This window comes from Biomphalaria glabrata, chromosome 8 (genome assembly GCF_947242115.1).
Source record: "Biomphalaria glabrata chromosome 8, xgBioGlab47.1, whole genome shotgun sequence".
NCBI lineage: Eukaryota > Metazoa > Mollusca > Gastropoda > Planorbidae > Biomphalaria > Biomphalaria glabrata.
The window spans coordinates 18,266,823-18,285,544 of NC_074718.1; the positions used below are offsets into that span (position 1 = coordinate 18,266,823).

An 18,722-nucleotide genomic window follows, 5' to 3' on the forward strand; every position below is an offset into this window, starting at 1 on the left:
ATACAATTAAAAAAAAAAATCTTTTTAAAAGACATTTAGCGATTTTTACTAAATGTCCACTCCTGACCAATCACGTTCTAGGCATACATAATGTAAATGAACAGCCCCACAAAAATAAAAAAACAACTGGGTACTTCTTGGGTTGTCTGTATAACAAAAGTAGAAGGTAGTTATAGAGTTCTTGGGTTGACTGTATAAAAAAAGTAGAAGGTAGTTATAGAGTTCTTGGGTTGACTGTATAACAAAAGTAGAAGGTAGTTATAGAGTTCTTGGGTTGACTGTATAACAAAAGTAGAAGGTAGTTGTAGAGTTCTTGGGTTGACTGTATAACAAAAGTAGAAGGTAGTTATAGAGTTCTTAAGTTGACTGTATAACAAAAGTAGAAGGTAGTTATAGAGTCCTTGGGTTGACTGTATGACAAAAGTAGAAGGTAGTTATAGAGTTCTTGGGTTGACTGTATGACAAAAGTAGAAGGTAGTTATAGAGTTCTTGGGTTGTCTGTATAACAAAAGTAGAAGGTAGTTAATAGAGTTCTTGGGTTGGCTGTATAACAAAAGTAGAAGGTAGTTATAGAGTTCTTGGGTTGACTGTATGACAAAAGTAGAAGGTAGTTATAGAGTTCTTAAGTTGACTGTATAACGAAAGTAGAAGGTAGTTAATAGAGTTCTTGGGTTGTCTGTATGACAAAAGTAGAAGGTAGTTATAGAGTTCTTGGGTTGGCTGTATGACAAAAGTAGAAGGTAGTTATAGAGTTCTTGAGTTGTCTGTATAACAAAAGTAGAAGGTAGTTATAGAGTTCTTGGGTTGTCTGTATAACAAAAGTAGAAGGTAGTTATAGAGTTCTTGGGTTGACTGTATAACAAAAGTAGAAGGTAGTTATAGAGTTCTTAAGTTGACTGTATAACAAAAGTAGAAGGTAGTTGTAGAGTTCTTGGGTTGTCTGTATAACAAAAGTAGAAGGTAGTTATAGAGTTCTTGGGTTGTCTGTATAACAAAAGTAGAAGGTAGTTATAGAGTTCTTGGGTTGTCTGTATAACAAAAGTAGAAGGTAGTTATAGAGTTCTTGGGTTGTCTGTATGACAAAAGTAGAAGGTAGTTATGGAGTTCTTGGGTTGGCTGTATGACAAAAGTAGAAGGTAGTTATAGAGTTCTTGGGTTGACTGTATGACAAAAGTAGAAGGTAGTTATAGAGTTCTTGGGTTGGCTGTATGACAAAAGTAGAAGGTAGTTATAGAGTTCTTGGGTTGTCTGTATAACAAAAGTAGAAGGTAGTTATAGAGTTCTTGGGTTGTCTGTATAACAAAAGTAGAAGGTAGTTATAGAGTTCTTAAGTTGACTGTATAACGAAAGTAGAAGGTAGTTAATAGAGTTCTTGGGTTGTCTGTATGACAAAAGTAGAAGGTAGTTATAGAGTTCTTGGGTTGGCTGTATGACAAAAGTAGAAGGTAGTTATAGAGTTCTTGGGTTGTCTGTATAACAAAAGTAGAAGGTAGTTATAGAGTTCTTGGGTTGTCTGTATAACAAAAGTAGAAGGTAGTTATAGAGTTCTTGGGTTGACTATAACAAAAGTAGAAGGTAGTTATAGAGTTCTTAAGTTGACTGTATAACAAAAGTAGAAGGTAGTTGTAGAGTTCTTGGGTTGTCTGTATAACAAAAGTAGAAGGTAGTTATAGAGTTCTTGGGTTGTCTGTATAACAAAAGTAGAAGGTAGTTATAGAGTTCTTAGGTTGACTGTATAACGAAAGTAGAAGGTAGTTAATAGAGTTCTTGGGTTGTCTGTATGACAAAAGTAGAAGGTAGTTATAGAGTTCTTGGGTTGGCTGTATGACAAAAGTAGAAGGTAGTTATAGAGTTCTTGGGTTGACTGTATGACAAAAGTAGAAGGTAGTTATAGAGTTCTTGGGTTGTCTGTATAACAAAAGTAGAAGGTAGTTATAGAGTTCTTAAGTTGACTGTATAACGAAAGTAGAAGGTAGTTAATAGAGTTCTTGGGTTGTCTGTATGACAAAAGTAGAAGGTAGTTATAGAGTTCTTGGGTTGGCTGTATGACAAAAGTAGAAGGTAGTTATAGAGTTCTTGGGTTGTCTGTATAACAAAAGTAGAAGGTAGTTATAGAGTTCTTGGGTTGTCTGTATAACAAAAGTAGAAGGTAGTTATAGAGTTCTTGGGTTGTCTGTATAACAAAAGTAGAAGGTAGTTATAGAGTTCTTGGGTTGACTGTATGACAAAAGTAGAAGGTAGTTATAGAGTTCTTGGGTTGACTGTATGACAAAAGTAGAAGGTAGTTATAGAGTTCTTAATTTGACTGTATAACAAAAGTAGAAGGTAGTTGTAGAGTTCTTGGGTTGTCTGTATAACAAAAGTAGAAGGTAGTTATAGAGTTCTTGGGTTGTCTGTATAACAAAAGTAGAAGGTAGTTATAGAGTTCTTGGGTTGTCTGTATAACAAAAGTAGAAGGTAGTTATAGAGTTCTTGGGTTGACTGTATAACAAAAGTAGAAGGTAGTTATAGAGTTCTTGGGTTGACTGTATAACAAAAGTAGAAGGTAGTTATAGAGTTCTTGGGTTGACTGTATAACAAAAGTAGAAGGTAGTTATAGAGTTCTTGGGTTGACTGTATAACAAAAGTAGAAGGTAGTTATAGAGTTCTTGGGTTGACTGTATAACAAAAGTAAGGTAGTTATAGAGTTCTTGGGTTGACTGTATAACAAAAGTAGAAGGTAGTTATAGAGTTCTTAAGTTGACTGTATAACAAAAGTAAGGTAGTTATAGAGTTCTTGGGTTGACTGTATAACAAAAGTAAGGTAGTTATAGAGTTCTTGGGTTGACTGTATAACAAAAGTAGAAGGTAGTTATTGAGTTCTTGGGTTGACTGTATAACAAAAGTAGAAGGTAGTTATAGAGTTCTTGGGTTGACTGTATAACAAAAGTAGAAGGTAGTTATAGAGTTCTTGGGTTGACTGTATAACAAAAGTAGAAGGTAGTTATAGAGTTCTTGGGTTGACTGTATAACAAAAGTAAGGTAGTTATAGAGTTCTTGGGTTGACTGTATAACAAAAGTAGAAGGTAGTTATAGAGTTCTTAAGTTGACTGTATAACAAAAGTAAGGTAGTTATAGAGTTCTTGGGTTGACTGTATAACAAAAGTAAGGTAGTTATAGAGTTCTTGGGTTGACTGTATAACAAAAGTAAGGTAGTTATAGAGTTCTTGGGTTGACTGTATAACAAAAGTAGAAGCACGCGCTCACTTAAACAACTTTCTTGTTCCGAACATTTTCTGACGGATTCTATTTTCTTGAATTTCATTGGTCTCTCTAATTGTGTCCAACCTTCTCTTCTCCACGTTCTACATGCTGCAGTGAATACAAAGCAATGCTCTTCATTGCTAGAGTGTCTTGTGGATGGGGGACAAAATGCTGGATGCTATTGTTTGAACTTGGAGAGTGACTTAAAACTTCTCACGCCGCCCATAACCTGGCTCTCCTTCTAAGCAGCGACCTCGCCAGTGGGCTCAGTGTATAACGTCGTGCTGCCATAACAACGATTGTATTTGCTGTGTTTAGAGTTGCAGTTATTGTGATGTCCTGTATCTCAGTTTTTTTCCAGACTATGTGTAACTCATGTTTACAGGGGCCAGGTGTCTGGAGAATTGATTCAATTACAGTTTGTTTGTTTTCTCCAGTGCAATAGAATGTTTGTTTTAGAGATCCCAGATCAGATATTGACCAGATGTGATAGGAAGTTCATTTTGTTCGATAGACTGGAAACAAAAGAAACAGACATCTTGTGACGTTCTTGGAAAGTCCTTCACCTTGTGTTCTGTACATGAGATGTACAGCGTTGTGTGCATTGTAGTTAGGAGCCACTCTATTCACCTGCTGACTTTGAATATAAAGAGGTTGCGCCTTAAAGAATACTCCTCCTCCATTACCAAGTGGTATAGTTCAGATTTGGTTTCTGACTGTTAGTTCTGAGAGAATCCCTAAAGTAGTTGAACTAAAGGTCATTGGAATAACACAAAAATCTAAATCACAATGTTGAACAGCTTTACATTCTCGTTAAAAACCTTATTGAAAGTTATCCCCCTTTCGGCGTGCACACTCAGCGCTAATGGAAGTTTTATGATTGGTTTGTTTTTAGTTTGGTGGAAGCTGAACGAATTTAACAAGTTTTTTTTTTTTTTTAAGTTTTCATGTAATCTCAATAACAGCGTGGGCGTATAGGAGTTTTGTTTAGATTCAAAGTGATAATTTAATTAATAAATTTCAGATTTGAAAACTATACGCAGAGTTTTACTGGAACAAAAATTATTGTTTAAAGCATTGGCCAGTTCGCGATGTGATCAATGCGTCATTGCGGGCTCTGTTAAATACAGCACGCGATTCCCGAGTTGAGAAACCTGAAGCTCTGAAGAGAGGTTGAAGGTAAGTGGAGAGGAGGAAGCAGAGCACTATTTTTACAAAGCTCTATCAACTCACTCTGTCTGTCTGTCTGTCTGGCAAAAAGTTTGTGCGCGTTATTTTTCCCACACCCATTGTTGGATCAACTTGAAACTTAAGACATTTATTTATTGGCATAGTCAAGACATGACTAAAAAAATATTAAACAATTAGTCAACTAATTACTGGTAATTAAATATTTTGTTTGCTAAGGGAAATTAATCCTTCAGTATTCACAAATATGCCTAAATATGTAGGGTATTGTCCTTAAGCTAATTGAACACATTATTAAATCATTATTTCTCCCACACGCATTTTCGGATCAAGTTGAAACTTTAAACAATTATTTATTTGTACCTTACAAAACATGAATCAATTAAAAAAGTAACCAATTTGACAATTGATTATTGGTAATTAATTATTTTGTTTTTATATCAAATAAAGGAAATAACTTATACATTATTGAGAGATACAGTCGTAAATGCGGAGCTTTTTCCCTTTGATAAGCTTTATTATTTAAAAAGGATTTTGTATATTTTGCGTGTTTAAAGACAAACTTACGAATGTGAGAGAAGGATGGAGGGAAAGAATGGGAGTCAGTTTAAGAGAGAAAGAGTGAGAGTGAGTTAAAGAGAGAAAGAGTGAGAGTGAGTTAAAGAGAGAAAGAGTGAGAGTGAGTTAAAGAGAGAAAGAGTGAGAGTGAGTTAAAGAGAGAAAGAGTGAAAGTGAGCTAAAGAGAGATAGAGTGAGTTAAATAGAAAAAGAGTGAGAGTCAATTAAATAGAGAAAGAGAGAGTCGGTTAAAGAGAGAAAGACACAAAGAGTGAGAGTGAGTTAAAGAGAGAACGAGTGAGAATGAGTTAAAGAAAGAAAGAGTGAGTTAAAGAGAGAAAGAGTGAGTTAAAGAGAGAACGAGTGAGAATGAGTTAAAGAAAGAAAGAGTGAGTTAAAGAGAGAAAGAGTGAGAGTCAGTTAAAGAGAGCAATAGTGAGAGTCAATTAAATAAAGAGAGAGTGAGTTAAATAGAGAAAGAGTGAGAGTCAGTTAAAGAGAGCAATAGTGAGAGTCAATTAAATAAAGAGAGAGTGAGTTAAATAGAGAAAGAGTGAGAGTCAGTTAAAGAGAGCAATAGTGAGAGTCAATTAAAGAGAGAAAGAGTGAGAGTCAGTTAAAGAGAGAAAGAGTGAGAGTTATAGAGTGAGTTAGAGAAAGAGAGTGAGAGATATATTTGGTTAAATGACGTAGTATCGTATTGAAGAAAAAAAAAACGTGTACTTGAGATCCGCGAGTGTCAAACATTTGCATAGAAGAACTGTTCTTAGTGCCGCCTTTGCATAGTTCTCCACAAATGCCTGTGTTTTAATGTGTGTCTGTCGGCGTGAGTACATGTCTAGCCACAAGTTTTCAAGACAAGGAAAGAAAGAAAACTTAATTTAGCGCGTTACCTTCTTGCCAACTATAGATCTTCTGTCTCTATCGGTTCCGTCCTGCTTAATTTACTTGAAATCTTGAACCATTATTTTCACTTCTCTCCCCTGCCTGGCCCACTTACTTTCAATGTGGAAATGTTTATTTGTTTGCTCTTCTTCTCTCTCTAAGTACACAACACTCGTTGCACCCTCGTCCCCTGTTTTAAAACTCTGACCTTTTTTTGTTTCCAATCAGTCACGTGGCATGGAGAGGTTCACTTTCTAGTGCTAATAGAGTCTTCTTAAAAAATGGACTCCCTTGAAATGTATCGATCTTATGCTATGTTCAAGATATTGAGTCTGGGTTTTCGAAACTCTACAGAATAAAACAAAAATGCTTGTATGTTTTGACTACTCATAGTGTTATGTAGAGCTTGTTGAATGATTGTGTGCTGAGCTTGTTGAATGATTGTTCGTTGAGATTATTGAATGATTGTGCGTTGAGATTATTGAATGATTGTGCGTTGAGATTATTGAATGATTAAGTGTTGAGCTTGTTGAATGATTGTGTGTTAAGCTTGTTGAATGATTGTGTGCTGAGATTATTGAATGATTGTGTGCTGAGATTATTGAATGATTGTGTGTTGAGATTATTGAATGATTGTGTTTGTTATTAGCAAGGATGGAGGGTAATAAGAAAAATTAAAGAATGTCAAATAATTAGTTCTAATTGAGGGGGGGGGGGGAAAGCTCAGGATGCCAACTCATAAACATTGTCTAATGACATCCCTACGCGGAAAGTGAAGGGACAAATGAGACGAGAGAGAAGCTTTATTGAATGAGTTGTTTGTTTTGTCCACGGGTCAACTATTTCTTTCTTCTATAGAAGAGTATGCTCGACACTATCAAACACTCACCAACCTCTTCTTTCAATATTTGCGAGGACTTTGTCATTTTTCGTTTCAGGTTTTCGAATTAATTATACTTTTATGGTTTCTTCCTTTCGATTCAACATCTTTGTATTTCAAAGTATGAATCGCCTTCTTTTATTTAGCGAGTTTAATTTGCATTTTGAAAAGTTGAATTAGTTTTGAATGAAACTTATCTAAAGCAAATCTATTTTATTTGACCCTAGTGTGCGTGAGTGGGAACTCTACATCACCTAATCGTTTCTATTGGCTAACACCTTTAGTTAAAAGCACTCAGCGGGAAGACTCGATCAATTCCTCGATGTTTGACACTGTGAGTGCCACTTGGTTAATCACTAAACAAACAGAAACACCGCGCGGCCCCTGAGTAAGATCGACTCACCAGGCTACTAACTGTGATGAATAGTCTGACCATTGCTGGCCGGCTCTCTTCAGTGGGCTGACCGCTTGCCTCCCGAAAAAAAAATCTGCTTATTTTAACTACCTTAAAAGATTCCACTATGTATATGTTCTCATCAGCAGTAAACAAAATTTAATGTACATACGTAATTTTGTATAGGAGAAACAATATGCGCTGTCACTCATCCACCCACCAAGTACTATAACCAGCGCACCAAGTACTATAACCAGTGCACCAAATACCCTAACTAGTGCACCAAGTACCCTAACTAGTGCACCAAGTACCCTAACCAGTGCACTAAGTTCCCTAACCAGTGCACCAAGTACCCTAACTAGTTCACCAAGTACCCTAACCAGTAAACTAAGTTCCCTAACCAGTGCACCAAGTACCCTAACCAGTAAACTAAGTTCCCTAACCAGTGCACCAAGTATCCTAACCAGTACACTAAGTTCCCTAACCAGTGCACCAAGTACCCTAACCAGTACACTAAGTTCCCTAACCAGTGCACCAAGTACCCTAACCAGTACACTAAGTTCCCTAACCAGTGCACCAAGTACCCTAACCAGTAAACTAAGTTCCCTAACCAGTGCACCAAGTACCCTAACCAGTAAACTAAGTTCCCTAAGCAATGCACCAAGTACCCTAACCAGTAAACTAAGTTCCCTAAGCAATGCACCAAGTACCCTTACCAGTAAACTAAGTTCCCTAACCAGTGCACCAAGTACCCTAACCAGTAAACTAAGTTCCCTATGCAATGCACCAAGTACCCTAACCAGTACACTAAGTTCCCTAACCAGTGCACCAAGTACCCTAACCAGTGCACCAAGCACCCTAACCAGTGCACCAAGTACCTTAACCAATGCACCAAGTACCTAACCAGTGCACCAAGTACCCTGACTAGTGCACCAAGTACCCTGACCAGTGCACCAAGTAGAGCAACCAGCTCATTGATTACCCCTAGGTAGTCCATCAAGGACCCCTAACATGCTGGATCAAGCACCCCGAAAAATACTTTAAGAAAATGTTAATTAGACTATAGGAGAGACCTAAATAAAAGAATCGATTTGATGGATCTTAAAGATGACTGTTGTCCACTAGTTCCAGAAGGTAATAGACGTGTTGAATCTGGCCTCATTGATTTATTAGTAAGGTCACTCTCCTAGATCGAACCTCAATACTTGTTCCATGTTGAACTTATTTTGTGCTACAAACGTTGAGAAATGTCATTCTGCTCAGGGCGCTCTAGTCTCTCACATCCAATACATTTGAAAGATACAAAGTTGATCAACACTTCTTCTATTCTGTACACGGCGCTCTAGTCTCTGACATCCAATACATTTGAAAGATACAAAGTTGATCAACACTTCCTCTATTCTGTACACGTCGCTCTAGTCTCTCACACCCAATACATTTGAAAGATACAAAGTTGATCAACACTTCCTCTGTACACGTCGCTCTAGTCTCTCACATCCAATACATTTGAAAGATACAAAGTTGATCAACACTTCCTCTATACATTGGAGATACCAAAAAAGTATTTATAGTAATTTCGCCATATCTGAAAATCTCTGCAATGAAATCAATGTCTCATCTTTAAAAAACAAAAATCTAAATGTCATTGTGCCAGCTCGCTTCACATTCCAGCACTGTCTTAATGGAAGACATTTTTAGGTGTGAGGGCATTACTACTTGCTCCATCATGATATATCCTTTGTCAGCCCTCAAGTTTTTCTTGTCATTAACACCGAGAGACAACGCTCAGAATTCAATATGTTTGGATTACATTGAAAGGCAATCATTCATTTTGGCCAACACTAAACGTTTCACGCCTTTGTAATGGCGGTGCTGCAACATGACCCACTGCTCTCGTTTAGATTTCAGTTGAAAGCATTCTTCGAGCACAACACGAGGGACTAAAACTGGTCCAGGTCATATGGTTAAGGAAGTAATAGCATGTCTTAACCAGGTCAAATAAATAGCACATATAGAGCTTGAATTCGTCCCCAAGTTTTGTTTGGTTGATTTCGCTTCTGTCTGCCAAGTTTACATATCTACAGTTACTTCTGCAACAAGTTCGGGCTTTAAAAAAAAAAAAGTACTAGGGACATCGGAAATTTCACAAGCGTAAGCCAAGTTAGTTGGGCGTTCTAAAAATCCTGAATCAAACTTCGGTCTTCTTAAGGATTCGAAGTTGGAATCCTTCGGTTCGGTTGTGTAGTGGACTAGTCATTTTCAGAATAACCCAACCAAGTCAGTCAAAGTCACGTGATGTCCAAACATTTTTTGGCATGATGGCCATACAAATTTCCTCACGTATACGCAAAGTAACACACACAGAAACAAAGTAACACACACAGAAACAAAGTAACACACACACAGAAACAAAGTAACACACAGAAACAAAGTAACACACACAGAAACAAAGTAACACACACAGAAACAAAGTAACACACACAGAAACAAAGTAACACACACAGAAACAAAGTAACACACACAGAAACAAAGTTCTTGACGTGAACTATCGCGGCTCACTCTTGCACGCAAACGTCAAGATAAGAACTTATTGCAAAGTTCAAACTTGCATTCATTCATTATAAGAAACAAAATGTTTCACTAAACCTTTTTTTTTTGCCGATTTATTTCTCTTTGTGTGAGTGTGCATGTGTGTTTATATTTACGTATGTGAGTGCATGTGTGTGTATATATGTCCGTGTGTGAGTGTGCATGTGTTTTGTTTTTAGTGTTGAAATATAAACTGAGAGAAGTGGCCCTTCCTGTGCCTCCCAGTAAAGAAGGGGAACTGCACCTGCGTATTTTGACACTTTTATAGCGTCCACGCTCTTTTTCCCTCCTTGAGACAATAAGTTGAAGTGTTTTCAGTCTGCGTGGCACTGAAAGGACTTGATTAGCAGATTTATTTCTACCTTCGCGGGCCCGTTGAAATAGTTTTTGTTAGCCACGTGCCAGCCTGGCATTGTCAAACTTTGCAAGCACTGGGGGGCGGGGCGAGGAGAGACGTGTGGACAAAGTACCCTTGTTAAGAGAACAGGCTTGTCGTACAGCACGCGCTAGACCAGGTTTTTAATGACCACGCTAAGCATCTTAACGGCGTGATGAAAAGGTCATTTTTTAAGACCCTCGACTAAAGTCTCGTTCACTATTCTCAGATTGCTCAGAGGTTTCTCGTTTGTTTAGATTTAGTTCAAGAAAACTGGAATGTTTTGTTTTGATGCCCGATGTTATAGGCCAGGGGTGGGCAACCTTTTTTCCATTGAGGGCCGCATTAAAAAAAAAATTTGGAATGGGGGGCTGCACATATGTATATAAAATATACAAATCAGAAAAATACGCTAGCTAACTGTGTATAAGATCTTTTAATTCATATTTATACTGTCTTATACTTTTACATTTCTTTTTTTCACACTTCCTCCCAATTGTGGAATTACAACAAGAGCCATTTTTGAAACTAATTTTACAAAAAACTTTTTCAAAATTTAACTATGGTCTTTTTACATCATAACATTTTACCATATATGTAAAGTTGTACTTAATGTGAAGTATTTAACTGTTTAGACTCGTGCATAATGTTCCTGAACTGTGGAACTAGCTTACTAGTTGTTCTCCTCGTGACTCTTTTCAAATTATAGCCTGTTGGCATAGGTCTGTGATTACACTTGTTTAGTTTTCAAAAAAAAAAATGCTTGTTCACAGATGTATGTGGACCCAAAATAATATGAATGTTAAGCAGCACTGATATAATTGGGTCAATGATATGTTTGATATCCAATGCAGCTTTGCTCAAACTTTCCCGGAGTTTATGGTTGGGATATTGTTCTATTTGTCTCAATCGCCATCTTGTTCCAAGCCAACTCAACACTTTCAACACAGGTCTTCAGAACATTGAATAAATACTGGTCTGAGTTTGTGTCTTTGACTGAATGTTTTGAAATATTACCAATAAGCATAATCTTCATTTACTTTAAACGTTTTAGAATGACATGTAGACAATGTTTCTTCAGCCTCTTCCTCATAAGTGATAAAAATCAGGACTTTCTAAAATCTATACAGATATTTAGAATTATTTATTTTTAAATATATTTGCATTTTTTATATGTATAACCTGTGTGCACACCTTATTTCTTTAGGTGTCCGCGTGCCGCATAAAACATTCCTGCGGGCCGCTAGTCGCCTGCGGGTTGTAATTTGCCCACCCCTGTAATGTAGGCCTACCTTACTGATCAAGTGTAAACAAGAAAAGAAAGTTGATAGATAGAAAAGTGTTGGGCAGCACTGCCAGTTCGCAATACAACTTTCACAGACATCATCAAAACAGAGAAACAAAGAAAGAGTGACAAACAGAAAGTAGCAGAAACATTTGAAGGACAGAAAACAGAAACTATTGTCTACACTCGCCAGAGGTCTCGTGGAGTTTCACAATTCCCTACTCGTGCAACAGACAGATGTATTTATTGAGCAAAAAATAAATACTTGAGATCATGCAGTTCTTAGGTTATAAATAGATAAGAACCTAAATGTATACTTGATTTGGAAAGACCTAAGTTTGCGCCTTGAACTCTTTATTCTTTATCCCCCCCCCCCCCCCATATGACCCAGATTTCCCAACCTACCAGCAGTGTACTTTAGTTCATTTCTCGAAGGGTCTTTCCGTTTGTCCCCCTTAAATTATGGAGAACAGAACATTTGTGAACACACTGACATACCCACTCTCTCACACACACATCTGTATCTACTGGGACACGTGGTAGTTAGACCGGCTTATCTATTATTGATGCTCGATCCGCCAACGCCACCGGCCGGTTGGTTGAAATGGTGGCTTCATCTTTTGGCGAGGAGATTCCGAGGAGTTTAAGTCTTTCACCGTCGCGTGCAACTTTTGTATTGGTCTCGTCTGCACCGGAGTGGTGTGATATACCAAGATGGAGAATGATTGATGTGAGAACCTTTGTCGAGGGCTACAGCTACACCCGTGGTCACGGAATTCGGACTAATACTTATTGTATTCATTCATTGAAACCATTGACAACATAAGTTCGTTGATCGAAATATAAACATAAAATATTTAATTTTAAATACACACTTTTAAATATGTCTTACAGTATTTAATATTAGTAAAAATAAACATTGAGGTCCTTTCATATAATATATATTATATATATATATAGATAATCATATATATTATTTTTCATGCATGTACTATTAGTGATAAATATAAAAACATATTCGACGTGGATATAATGGTTAGAAATCTTAGTTTTATGAGCTCTTTAGAACAAGGCGCCATCTTATTACATTTAATGATACGGACTTGTCAATATATACCTGAGACTTAATAGAACCTAATCATACTTTGATACTCGGAATATGGTCTTGTTAGAACCTGATTGGCCCTGTTGTAAATATGATTCAGGTGTTGGGAGAAAATGTAAAAGTAACACTTATCTCATTACAAATCTATTTTTTTTACAATTCCTCTATTCAGCTTGCAAATTCATGGGCCCTGTGTGGGTGTGCGCGATTCTCGAAAACGGCTCTATTTTCCTAGATATTTTGTCAGTTTATATATTTTTTTGTTTAGATATTGGCCTCACTTCAGCTTGACCGTTACGATTTTTTTTTCAAAACAATAATACAAATCAAATTTAAATTTGGTCTGGAGGTCAAGACATACACGTGCATACTTCAGCGGGTATTCCCGCATTTATTCATTAAAGAGTGAAATATATACATTTTGCGCACCATCTACTAAGTCTGGATCTAGAGGCCTAGCATTAGAATTTTTATTTACTCTGAGTACATTTATTTATGCATGTGCTTACGTATTTTTTTTTCCGGAAATAAAGGGGGGATGGTGAATCGGTTGGGGGGGGGGAGGTATTAAAAATCTGTTAGAGCAAAGTAATCGCTCTTGCAAAAAGTGATCAGCTTCATAAAGTAGTTTATGCCTTTAAAAAAAATGTCATGTGTTTTTTTTCACATCATTAAGCTGATTACATTACATTCCGAGTTTTTAGACACGAATGCTTAATTCAATATTACAAAGATGTTTTGTTCGGGCCTCAGGTAGTCGCCAAGGCTCGAGTTTTACATTTTTATTGTTTGACATGCGCTAGTTGTCCTCGCGAGCTTCCATTCATGAATGACTCACTAATTAATCGTTGGCTGTAATTGGCACTAATAAATACATTAAAAAGGGTAGGGTGAGGGTAATCCGGGTCGCACTCGAGCATTGAATGGAGTGAGAAATCAAGCCTCGGACGTATGTGACCAGTACTTGTGACGCTGCAGTCCAGGCTTGAGACTGGCACTTGAAGGATAGTCCAGGTGTTCTTCAGTCGATGTCCTCAGCGGTCACTGACTCACGCCTGCCCGTCACAAACCTGGTCGATGTTAAAACGTTGGTGTGTGTGTGTCTGTGTGTGTGTGTGTAGCGTTGGAGAGATTAGGATAGTTGTGAAAGGGCGGGGTGCCCTCATAGAATTAGTGACTCGAAACTACAGCCCCTGCCCCCCCCTATCCCTTTTTATGAATAAAGTTCTGCTCTGTGACCATACCCACACCAACTGCTCACGTGTTAGTGTGAGTTAGTGTGTGTTACACATCATATTCAGCGACAGTAGCAACTTGCCAATACTGACCCCCCCCCAATGTTTCATTGTTTGTGTGTTGGAAGCAGCGTGCTCCTTTTTACATAATCATATTTTGTGTTGTTGTTTTTTTTGTCCTTTTTTGGTCTTACAAATAATTCCTTGTCTTTGTCAGAGTTAAATCAATGCATTTCATTTTGGCAGTGGCCACAAGAACTCGTTCGCTCGGTATTTCTAAAGTTGGTCAAGAATCAAATTATTTGATCTGTTTCATTGAAATCTCTGCCTGTCAGTGCTGTCCGCCCTACAGCTGGACACAAGACATAATTACCCTGAACTGAACCTAATAGCTAGATTCTAGAGTTTTGTGTCACTAAGGTTGTCAACGAAAATATTCCTTTGTTTAAAGGCAGCTGTCAAGTTGAAAACAAAAAATCTGATCCCGGCAGCCCGCAGTAGCCTATCTCCCCTTTTCCAACTTGTCAAAGCCTCGTGCGGCAATTAATTTAATGTGAGTCTAAAGTAGCCTACGGTTCTCGTCTCTCCATCACTGCAATGCAATCACTTTATGGGGCAATTAACCGGCATCCACCGGGCGTATGACCAAACTGAACAAAAAATTCCATTTTCTTTTTCCTTTGGTGTGCTAATACCTGAAATCTGTGATCATTGTTCTTTATAACGTGATGTGTTGTTGACACGACAGGAAAAGTTGTTGGGGGTAGGGAGCTTGGAGCTGGTAGGGAGCTTGGAGCTGGTAGGGAGCTTGGAGCTGGGAGAGAGCTTGGAGCTGGTTGGGAGCTTGGAGCTGGTAGGGAGCTTGGAGCTGGGAGAGAGCTTGGAGCTGGTAGGGAGCTTGGAGCTGGTTGGGAGCTTGGAGCTGGTAGGGAGCTTGGAGCTGGTAGGGAGCTTGGAGCTGGTAGGGAGCTTGGAGCTGGTAGGGAACTTGGAGCTGGTTGGGAGCTTGGAGCTGGTAGGGAGCTTGGAGCTGGTAGGGAGCTTGGAGCTGATAGGGAGCTTGGAGCTGGTAGGGAGCTTAGAGCTGGTTGGGAGCTTGGAGCTGGTAGGGAGCTTGGAGCTGGTTGGGAGCTTGGAGCTGGTTGGGAGCTTGGAGCTGGTAGGAAGCTTGGAGCTGGTAGGGAGCTTGGAGCTGATAGGGAACTTGGAGCTGGTAGGTGCTACTCATTAAAAAAAAGTGGAACAACACCAAGAGAGCGCCCGTCTTTTCACTCAAGGGGAAACTCTTTTATGTTGTAAGTCTTGATTTAAAAAGAACATAATGAAAAGAAGAAGAAAATATAAATTATATTTTGAGCTTTACGTCATTCGACAAGTATTTTGACATTGTACACCATAAAAATGTTATTATGAACTGAGTATCTATTTTATTTATATAAAAGTTTACTATTGAAAATCTAAACACAATTCCTTGTCGTCATTCTTTTAGCATTTCCAAATAGTATTTCCGGTTATCTTAGAACTGTGAAAACAGCGATAAGTCTAGTCAATAAAACCAATAAATAATGTAGTTCAGTCCCTTATCGTGACAGACATACTGACAGACATGGATTCACAAATTTTGTGTACAAATGTTCATGTTGAGTTGCTTAATGGGTTGACCTTGAAAGCCTTTCTGATCAAACTGCTGTTAGTACTTCATTTCTGGCAAGGTCAAAAGGAAAAAAAAATGAAGCAACACAAGGTTTAGTTCCTACGGTGTTTTTTCTTGTTTCTCCACGAGATCAATACGTTGATCTATAGACTCTTCTCTCCATAATCTCTGATTTCTTGACTTAAACAAAAAAAAACAACAACAACACTAGCCCGTTTTCCATTCAACTCTCTAAATAACTCTAGACATATAGCAACTTTGGCGTGCGGCCAAATTAATAGACCGTTTTGATAAGGAAGTCCACTACGCGGCAATGGTCAATTTATTTGTGACACTGTGGGAATTGAAAATAACGGGCGGATCTGGCGATGAAGGTCTGGGAGCAGACGCTGACGTAATTCATAGACCTGCGATTGGCAGATCAGTGCGGCGGTTAGCTGACCGCTCCGATCCGATTCTGACCATAAACAGGATTATGGACTGGTTAAGAAAATGATTTCCTCCCTCTTTTTTCCTCCCTTTAGGGCTACAGGGGAGGTAACAGTGTTTGGGATGGTGGAGAGATCCTATCTTCCGGAAACATTGTGTGTAGACGGGTATTTAGAATGAGATGTTGAATGCACATGCCGAGAACTGCAGTCGATGAAGTCTCGGGAGAGATGGACGAGAAACAAACATGTGATCATTGGATGGCGTACTCTACGAGGAAACATCGAGACTCGAATGATCTGTCTGGCGTATTACTCACAACTATTGAGTAAAATCCAAAAGTTGGTGAGCTCTTGAACGTTGCTTTATTTCCGGCCTCACATCGCTACTTCGCAGTGTTTACAAAATAAACAGCTACCATAAGAAGTCATATTTGTATTCCCTGCTTGTATTTCACTCCAGAATTAGTCCGTTTGTATATCAAAGTCTATTTATAACACACACATTTTCGAACTGCAATGCACATTTAAGCATAGGTACAAACTTTTTATTTTCTGTCTTGGCCCATTTTGTTTAGAACTAGAGTGACCCGAGACCCCATTTACTGTCTTACGTTTTGCTGCTGAAACAACTTGGCGGTGATTTTTTTCTCCGAATCATTTTACTAACCATTTGACGGTGTCAGACTTCAAGGCGGAGAACACTACTCTGAGAGGCCATGCTTTGTTCAAGTCTGGCAAGGTACTTCATCAACTCGGTACTTCATCAACTCAGCTTGTATCAACTCACTGTCTCTCTGATAGGCCTACAGTCTCGGATCAAGTGGAAACTTAGCACAATTATTCAGTGTCGATGACAAAACATGAACCTTGTTTAAAAAAACAAAACAAACAAAAACAATAAAGTTATTAATTAGTGGTAATTAATTAATATTTTATATCAAAAGGGAGATAAATCTTGCAGTATTGAGAGATGTGCATGTAGTTGTGAGGTTCTTTATCTTGTTTAAGCTTTGTCCCTAGTGGAGTATTTATAAAAATATATTTTGCTTGTTTTATATGTGAGGTTTGTGTATTTTAATGGGCGGCGCAATTAGTGCTTACATCGGCGTCACATTTGACACTTTATAAGAATTCCGGAGAACTTAAAAATCAGCATCAAAGTTTGGACTCGTATGTTGAAGACTGTTTATACCAATTGAAAAGCCATCACTAGGAAAATATACATATGATAAGTATGTTTTGGTGTAGTTAATAAATAACTTCTTATCTGCTGCATGTGTGTACAAAGACCTTTCCTTTCCACTGAACAAGTACAAATAATAACTTCTTATCTGCTGCATGTGTGTACAAAGACCTTTCCTTTCCACTCAACAAGTACACAATAATAACTTCTTATCTGCTGCATGTGTGTACAAAGACCTTTCCTTTCCACTGAACAAGTACACAATAATAATTTCTTATCTGCTGCATGTGTGTACAAAGACCTTTCCTTTCCACTCAACAAGTACACAATAATAATTTCTTATCTGCTGCATGTGTGTACAAAGACCTTTCCTTTCCACTGAACAAGTACACAATAATATTTTCTTATCTGCTGCATGTGTGTACAAAGACCTTTCCTTTCCACTGAACAAGTACACAATAATAACTTCTTATCTGCTGCATGTGTGTACAAAGACCTTTCCTTTCCACTCAACAAGTACACAATAATAACTTCTTATCTGCTGCATGTGTGTACAAAGACCTTTCCTTTCCACTGAACAAGTACACAATAATAATTTCTTATCTGCTGCATGTGTGTACAAAGACCTTTCCTTTCCACTCAACAAGTACACAATAATAATTTCTTATCTGCTGCATGTGTGTACAAAGACCTTTCCTTTCCACTGAACAAGTACACAATAATAACTTCTTATCTGCTGCATGTGTGTACAAAGACCTTTCCTTTCCACTGAACAAGTACACAATAATAACTTCTTATCTGCTGCATGTGTGTACAAAGACCTTTCCTTTCCACTGAACAAGTACACAATAATAACTTCTTATCTGCTGCATGTGTGTACAAAGACCTTTCCTTTCCACTCAACAAGTACACAATAATAACTTCTTATCTGCTGCATGTGTGTACAAAGACCTTTCCTTTCCACTGCACAAGTACACAATAATAACTTCTTATCTGCTGCATGTGTGTACAAAGACCTTTCCTTTCCACTCAACAAGTACACAATAATAACTTCTTATCTGCTGCATGTGTGTACAAAGACCTTCCCTTTCCACTGAACAAGTACACAATAATAACTTCTTATCTGCTGCATGTGTGTACAAAGACCTTTCCTTTCCACTCAACAACAAAACAATTCCCCAATCAATGAGCTCAACGTTCACAGATACTCAGCTAGAAACTGCTCACGAGGGCGTTCGATTTTTATTGACCCCCAACAGCTCGAATCTAATATATTGATTTGTTTGTGTCCGTGATAAGAGAAGCTTGGGCGGAAATTGAAATCAAACCATTTGAGTTTGTGTCTGATAGACTCAATTTGAACATCCTTAACTCCACAGTGTAGGCTTCCCTTGCACTCGTGTTAGGCTCGGACTGTGCACAACATTTGAAGCTGGTCGAATTTATGCAAGCACTCTTCTCGTGAACTGGAGTTGAACACTTAGCAGATCAAACGTACGTGCACCACACTGGCTGGGGTGCGGTCGTCCTTTGGTCATGCCATTGAATGGAGGCTGTCACCCAGGCATATGTTCTCTTTGACCTTGACCAACTGTTACCCCAAGGTGCTGGTGTTTCTCTTTGTCTTACGTAATGTGCTGTCAAACTTCGTTAGGGCTTCTTGATTTATTGACGGCATTTAGAAATACGTTGAGGGGGGGGGGACAAAGCGGAGGT

At 38.2% G+C, this 18,722-nt stretch overlaps 1 protein-coding gene across 4 annotated transcripts in view; it reads left to right on the plus strand.

The window, feature by feature from the left end:
- Positions 1–18,722, plus strand: part of LOC106057916 (protocadherin alpha-1-like) — a 164,539-nt gene that overhangs the window by 7,674 nt on the left and 138,143 nt on the right. The window contains exon 1 of one of the 4 annotated variants that reach the window (XM_056038251.1): positions 4,226–4,422. The exons of the other annotated variants lie outside the window; for them this stretch is intronic. The gene's annotated coding sequence lies outside the window, so the exon portion shown is untranslated. Of the gene's footprint in view, positions 1–4,225; positions 4,423–18,722 lie in introns of those variants that run through there. 4 annotated transcript variants of the gene reach the window in all.